This window comes from Bufo bufo, chromosome 1, assembly GCF_905171765.1.
Source record: "Bufo bufo chromosome 1, aBufBuf1.1, whole genome shotgun sequence".
NCBI lineage: Eukaryota > Metazoa > Chordata > Amphibia > Anura > Bufonidae > Bufo > Bufo bufo.
The window spans coordinates 444724963-444733565 of NC_053389.1; positions in this window are offsets into that span (position 1 = coordinate 444724963).

An 8603-nucleotide genomic window follows, 5' to 3' on the forward strand; every position below is an offset into this window, starting at 1 on the left:
CACCCCGGGAGAACAGCACTCCAGGGAAAAGCCACCTCAGATGTCATGGTCACGATTGACCACAACATCTGAGGGGTTAATGTCTGCGATCAGCAGTATCACTGAATTTAAACATTAGCTCCGGGTGTTTGCTGTTTAAAATAGCAGAAACTCGGTGGCTATGGTGCCTGCTCCAGAGCAATCTTCAAAGAACTGACTTCTCCTGTACATGAACGATGGAAGTCGAGAAGAGGTTAAAGAAATGCTGATAAATTTTTATTTTTTATTTCATATTCATTATAGGTGAAAATAGTGAACTCTGCCCCTGCACTGTTCACTGAATTCATTGATCAAATCTGTACATGGAGGTCCATACACATGAGAGATCAGTTTACAGCAGACACACAGCAAAGAGAGACTAGACTGCAGCATCTAGTGAGTGATTTATCTCACCTCAGCGCTGGATAATCCGGATAATCTAGCTCTGGAGTGAGATACAGTACTGTGGAAAAGTTTTAGGCAGGTGTGAAAAAAATGCTCCAAAGTAAGAAAGCTTTAAAAAAAAAATAGAGTAGAAGTGTTAATAGTTTATTTTTATCAAATAACAAAATTAAAGTGAATAAACAAAAAAGGAATCTACATCAAATCAATATTTGGTGTGACCACCGTTTAAAGCAGCATCAGTTCCTCTAGGTACACTTGTACACAGTATTTGAAGGAACCCAGCAGTTAGGTTGTTCCAAACTTCTTGGAGAACTACAGTAAATACAGATCTTCTGTGGATGTAGGCTTGCTCAAGTGCTTCTATCTCTTCATATAAACCCAGACAATGATGTTGGCTCAGGGCTCTGTGGGGCCATATAATCACTTTCAGGACTCCATGTTCTTCTTTACACTGAAGATAGTTCTTAATAACATTGGCTGTATGTCTGGGGTTGTTGTCCTGCTGTAGAATAAATTTGGAGACAATCAGACTCCTCCTTGATGATATTGCATGAAGGACAAGTATCTGCCTGTATTTCACAGCATTGAGAATTTGCTTGATGTTTAAGGGTTACATTAGGTTTAGGAGGTGTGTGAGAAAAAGGGAGCACAATCTGAAATTAGTTGGGGGGGAAGATCAGAAGCAATGTCAGAAAATATTTTACTTAAAGTAGCAGATGCTTGGAGGTTAGAAAATAAGCAGTAAGTGAGTTTACACATTCATGGAATAAACATTAACAGTATCTATCCTAATATAAAAAGGCCAGACTAGATGGTCCATTTAGGCTTTTTCTGCATACATTCTTCTAGGTTTCTACATTTCTAAATTTGCTTTAATGTTGGTTATCTAGAAAGTGAAAACTACTTGTAACAACTTTTAAGGGGCCATGTGTAACCTTTCAAACAAAACAAGCCGAGCCAGGACTGTATAGTAGTTTAAAACACTATAAAACATTGGGGAAATATATATAAAGGGTTTCTCCGGGATTTTAATACTTATATTATTTTATCCTCAGGATAGGTAATCAATATGATATGGTCGAGGGCCCGACTCCTGCTGAAAACTGCGGCCTTCTTGCAGCTTACAAACATAGTGCCGTCCATTTAATAGTGGCTGTGCTTAATATTGCAGCTTTGCCCACTCAGTTTTCATGGGAATGAGGTACACCTAGGCCATGTGTCTAAAGGCCTAAGCTCTCAGCCTCTTTATAGAGTTGGTCTAAGTGGGTGCTGGGCGTCATTCAACACCGATCTGGTATTGATGACCTATCCTGAGGATAGGCCATCTGTCACGGCGGAGAGTGGGGGAAACCCCCCGCCGTGCGATGTTAAAGGAAAAGGGAAGCCGCTAGGCCAGGACAACAGAATCAGGGAGCTGGTCACCTCCTAAAGCGTTCCTGACTCTGACCCTGACTCCTAACCGTATGAGTCAACCCAAATGGTAGGAGGGCTCATACTCAGGAACCTCGGGTCCCTACTAGCCCTCAGGATATCCCTGGACTAGGAGCAGGGTAAGACGACCTGTTCCTCCTAGACACTGACCAAGCTGCAAGGAAAGGGAAACATATACAACATATGGATATGGCAGGTGAGTGAAACAACTTCCACACCTACCTGCCACAGACACAGTGACTGGAACCCATGCTCAAACGATGATGTCCACACCAAACAGAGGGAGACAGCACACACACATTAAACACACAGGAAACCAGATCCATAGCTGCAATAAGGTTAGACACCACAGAAACATAAGCTTAACATCAATACATGTTATATGACCACAAGGGTGGCCCTCACTGGACAGATGGTATAAGACCAGGAGGATGACTCCAGCATAAGGCATGGCTGGAGTACCCCTCAGCTACAGGGATCCAGCAGAGGCTAAATAGCCCAAGTAGCCACACCCACACACACAAACTAGGAAAGGAGTTAACCCTTCCAACACCAGACAAGGTAAGTGTCACTTAAAGGGGAAATGTACACATAACATGAATCCCGTGCTCACCAAACATAGACAGTGAACACATACATACAAATGTTGCTAGAATCAACAGCATGCCTTGACAGCGAGCCGCCTAGCAACCAACTCAGGCTGCTACACTGCCAAACATAATAAGGTTGCCGGCGGCAACCACACGTGAGACAAACATACAAACTGTCCCAACCTGCGGTAGACAACAAGCAGACCGCTGACAACTGCATGTGACACAAAGAGTCACGACCATAGGCTGTGACACTCCCACCCCTCAAAGCCCCCCCACCAAAAAAAAAAGAAAGAAGGGAAACCTAGTGAGGAAAGCAAAAACAGGGATGGGAGAAGGGAAAAAGTAGCAGAAACAGTGTCAGTGCCAGGGAGTCTCCCCAGGACTGCTGCCAGCCCCTGGAGCAACACACAGGAACCAGAGCGCTGACTGCCAGCCCCTAGAGCAACACACAGGAACCAGGGCGCCAGCAAACAAACAGCCCGGAGAGACCGCACTGAGCACTGCGTCCACTCTCAGCCACAGTTGCTACCAAGTCGCTGCCAGCATGCATCCTCCACCAGCATACACCTAAGCCAGTCCAACAAGGACTGCAGCCAGCCACACCGACACAAGCGAGAGAACCACTGAGACGTGGACGAGGGGAGACCCAAGCACAAGTGCCAGTTCACACACACTGCAACCACTGTTACAGAGAACTGCACTGTAACAGGGTTCCCTTTTCACCCTCCCTCCGGAGGATAAGCGTGTGCGCCAGAAAACAGCGGCGACACATGCTGTGCCCTCTTCCGAAGGCAGAGACACTCCCACCCCTCAAAGCCCCCCCAACCACAAAAGGGGAAGGTTGGTGGGGCACAACAAACAATGGGATGGGGGGAAGGGAATGACAAAGTAGGGGGCACCAATACACACAACGGTGAGAAACGAATGGCGGGGAAAAGCCACTCACCACGCCGTTAACGGTGAAACCCCCAAAACGCTCTCCCTCCGGAGAACGCGCATGCACCCCATCAACAGATGGCGATACATGCTGCACCCTCTTTCGAAGGTATCACAGTAAGGAGCCATTGTTTTCATACTGTCACGGCGGAGAGTGGGGGAAACCCCCCGCCGTGCGATGTTAAAGGGAAAGGGAAGCCGCTAGGCCAGGACAACAGAATCAGGGAGCTGGTCACCTCCTAAAGCGTCCCTAACTCTGACCCTGACTCCTAATCGTATGAGCCAACCCAGATGATAGGAGGGCTCATACTCAGGAACCTCGGGTCCCTACTAGCCCTCAGGATATCCCTGGACTAGGAGCAGGGTAAGACGACCTGTTCCTCCTAGACACGGACGAACAGGAGTCTAAACTGACCAAGCTGCAAGGAAAGGGAAACATATACAACATATGGATATGGCAGGTGAGTGAAACAACTTCCACACCTACCTGCCACAGACACAGTAACTGGAACCCGTGCTCAAACGCTGATGTCCACACCAAACATAGAGGGAGACAGCACGCACACATTAAACACACAGGAAACCAGATCCATAGCTGCAATAAGGTTAGACACCACACAAACATAAGCTTAACATCAATACATGTTTTTATGACCACAAGGGTGGCCCTCAATGGACAGATGATATAAGATCAGGAGGATGACTCCAGCATAAGGCATGGCTGGAGTACCCCTCAGCAGAGGCTAAATAGCCCAAGTAGCCACACCCACCCACACAAACTAGGAAAGGAGTTAACCCTTCCAACACCAGACAAGGTAAGTGTCACTTAAAGGGGAAATGTACACATAACATGAATCCCGTGCTCACCAAACATAGACAGTGAACACATACATACAAATGTTGCTAGAAGCAACCGCATGCCTTGACAGCGAGCCGCCTAGCAACCAACTCAGGCTGCTACATTGCCAAACATAATTATGTTGCCAGCGGCAACCACACGTGAGACAAACATACAAACTGTCCCAACCTGCGGTAGACAACAAGCAGACCGCTGACAACTGCATGCGACACAAAGAGTCACGACCATAGGCCGTGACACCATCAGTATCAAAAGCCTGAAAAAAACCAATTAATGCTTCAATACCCAAAAAAAATGGTGACCTTTCCAATTTTTCAACTGTGCTTTTGTCACATTTATAAATAGTGTAGAAATTGAGTGGTGCCTACGCAGCCCAATACATTTAACAATGCTTACAAAAGAAATTTACACCACCTCCTAGCTGGTGTAGAATTCTGTTCCTGGAGCACCCCCCCCCCCCCCCCCCCATCCCCCTAAGATGCCCCACAATTATTAAGAGATGTGTACCTCTTAATACATTTGGCTCATCTTGCACCACCATATCTTTTATTAAGACTTGCATAATAAACAACAGTTTTAATAAATTCCCCCAATCTCTACATTTAACCCCTTAAGGACCGGGCTCATTTTCACCTTCTGGATCAGGCCATTTTTTGCAAATCTGACCAGTGTCACTTTATGTGGTGATAACTTTAAAACGCTTTGACTTATCAAGGCCATTCTGAGATAGTTTTTTCGTCACATATTGTACTTCATGACACTGGTAAAATGGAGTAAAAAAAAAATCTTTTTTATTTATAAAAAATACCAAATTTGCCAAAATCTTTTAAATATTTGCAAATTTCCAAGTTTCAATTTCTTTACTTCTATAATACATATTAATACCTAGAAAAATAGTTATTACTTTACATTTCCCATATGTCTACTTCATGTTAGGATCATTTTGGGAATAACATTTTATTTTTGGGGGACGTTACAAAGGCTTAGAAGTTTAGAAGTAAATCTTGAAATTTCTCAAAAATTTTCAAAAACCAACATTTTAAGGACCAGTTCAGGTCTGAAGTCACTTTGTGAAGCTTACATAATAGAAACCACCCAAAAATGACCCCATTCTAGAAACTACACCCCTCAAGGTATTCAAAACTGATTTTTACAAACGTTGTTAACCCTTTAGGTGTTCCACAAGAATTAATGGAAAATAAAGATACAATTTTAAAATTTCACTTTTTTGGCAGATTTTCCATTTTTATATTTTTTTTCTAGTTACAAAGCAAGGGTTAACAGCCAAACAAAACTCAATATTTATGGCCCTGATTCTGTAGTTTACAGAAACACCCTATATGTGGTCGTAAACTGCTGTACGGGCACACGGCAGGGCACAGAAGGAAAGGAATGCCATATGGTTTTTGGAAGGCAGATATTGCTAGACTGTTTTTTTTGACACCATGTCCCATTTGAAGCCCCCCTGATGCACCCCTAGAGTAGAAACTCCAAAAAAGTGACCCCATTTTAGAAACTACGGGATAGGGTGGAAGTTTTGTTGGTACTAGTTTAGGGTACATTTGATTTTTGGTTGCTCTATATTACACTTTTTGTGAGGCAAGGTAACAAGAAATAGCTGTTTTGGCACTTTTTTTTTTGTTATTTACAACATTCATCTGACAGATTAGATCATGTGGTATTTTTATAGAGCAGGTTGTCACGGACGCGGTGATACCTAATATGTACAAACCGGATTCGAAAAAAGTTGGGACACTATACAAATCGTGAATAAAAACTGAATGCAATGATGTGGAGGTGCCAACTTCTAATATTTTATTCAGAATAGAACATAAATCACGGAACAAAAGTTTAAACTGAGAAAATGTACCATTTTAAGGGAAAAATATGTTGAATCAGAATTTCATGGTGTCAACAAATCCCCAAAAAGTTGGGACAAGGCCATTTTCACCACTGTGTGGCATCTCCCCTTCTTCTTACAACACTCAACAGACATCTGGGGACCGAGGAGACCAGTTTCTCAAGTTTAGAAATAGGAATGCTCTCCCATTCTTGTCTAATACAGGCCTCTAACTGTTCAATCGTCTTGGGCCTTCTTTGTTGCACCTTCCTCTTTATGATGCGCCAAATGTTCTCTATAGGTGAAAGATCTGGACTGCAGACTGGCCATTTCAGTACCTGGATCCTTCTCCTACGCAGCCATGATGTTGTGATTGATGCAGAATGTGGTCTGGCATTATCTTGTTGAAAAATGCAGGGTCTTCCCTGAAAGAGATGACGTCTGGATGGGAGCATATGTTGTTCTAGAACCTGAATATATTTTTCTGCATTGATGGTGCCTTTCCAGACATGCAAGCTGCCCATGCCACACGCACTCATGCAACCCCATACCATCAGAGATGCAGGCTTCTGAACTGAGCGTTGATAACAACTTGGGTTGTCCTTGTCCTCTTTGGTCCAGATGACATGGCGTCCCAGATTTCCAAAAAGAACTTCGAATCGTGATTCGTCTGACCACAGAACAGCCTTCCATTTTGCCACACTCCATTTTAAGTGATCCCTGGCCCAGTGAAAACTCCTGAGCTTGTGGATCTTGCTTAGAAATGGCTTCTTCTTTGCACTGTAGAGTTTCAGTTGGCAACGGCGGATGGCACGGTGGATTGTGTTCACTGACAATGGTTTCTGGAAGTATTCCTGAGCCTATTCTGTGATTTCCTTTACAGTAGCATTCCTGTTTGTGGTGCAGTGTCGTTTAAGGGCCCGGAGATCACGGGCATCCAGTATGGTTTTACGGCCTTGACCCTTACGCACAGAGATTGTTCCAGATTCTCTGAATCTTCGGATGATGTTATGCACAGTTGATGATGATAAATGCAAAGTCTTTGCAATTTTTCGCTGGGTAACACCTTTCTGATATTGCTCCACTATCTTTCTGCGCAACATTGTGGGAATTGGTGATCCTCTACCCATCTTGGCTTCTGAGAGACACTGCCACTCTGAGAAGCTCTTTTTATACCCAATCATGTTGCCAATTGACCTAATTAGTGTTAATTGGTCTTCCAGCTCTTTGTTATGCTCAAATTTACTTTTTCCAGCCTCTTATTGCTACTTGTCCCAACTTTTTTGGGATTTGTTGACACCGTGAAATTTTGAATCAACGTATTTTTCCTTTAAAATGATACATTTACTCGGATTAAACGTTTGATCTGTCATCTACGTTCTATTACAAATAAAATATTGACATTTGCCATCTCCACATCATTGCATTCAGTTTTTATTCACAATTTGTTTAGTGTCCCAACTTTTTTGGAATCCGGTTTATATAAAAAAAAAATATTTATGTAAGTTTTACACAATGATTTCATTTTTGAAACAAAAAAAATCATGTTTTAGTGTCTCCATAGTTTTTTCAGTTTTTGGGCGATTATTTTAGGTGGGGTCTCATTTTTTGCAGGATGAGATGACGGTTTGATTGGCACTATTTTGTGGTGCATATGACTTTTTGATCGCTTGCTAATACACTTTTTGTGTTGTAAGATGACAAAAAATGCCTTTTTTTACACCGTTTATATTTTTATTTTTTTTTACGGTGTTCATCTGAGGGGTTAGGTCATGTGATATTTTTATAGAGCCGGTCGATACGGACGTGGCAAAACCTAATATGTATACTTTTTTTATTTTTATAAGTTTTACACAATGATTTTATTTTTGAAACAAAAAAAATCATGTTTTAGTGTCTCCATAGTTTTTTCATTTTTTGGGCGATTATCTTAGGTAGGGTCTAATTTTTTGCGGGATGAGATGACGGTTTGATTGCCACTATTTTGGGGTGCCTATGACTTTTTGATCGCTTGCTATTACACTTTTTGTGATGTAAAATGACCAAAAAATAGCTTTTTTTACACAGTTTTTATTGTTATTTTTTTACAGTGTTAACCTGAGAGGTTAGGTCATGTGATATTTTTTTAGAGCCGGTCGATACGGACACGGCGATACCTAATATGTATACTTTTTTTTTATTTATGTAAGTTTTACACAATGATTTCATTTAAAAAAAAATAAAAATCATGTTTTAGTGTCTCCATAGTCTGAGAGTCATAGTTTTTTTAGTTTTTGGGAAATTATCTTAGTTAGGGTCTCATTTTTTGCGGGATGAGATGACGGTTTGATTGGCATTATTTTGGGGTGCATATGACTTTTTGATCACTTGCTATTACACTTTTTGTGATGTAAGGTGACAAAAAATTGTTTATTTAGCACAGTTTTTGTTTTTTATTTTTTACGGTGTTCACCTAAGGGGTTAGATCATGTGATATTTTTATAGAGCCGGTCGATACGAACACGGCGATACCAAATATGTA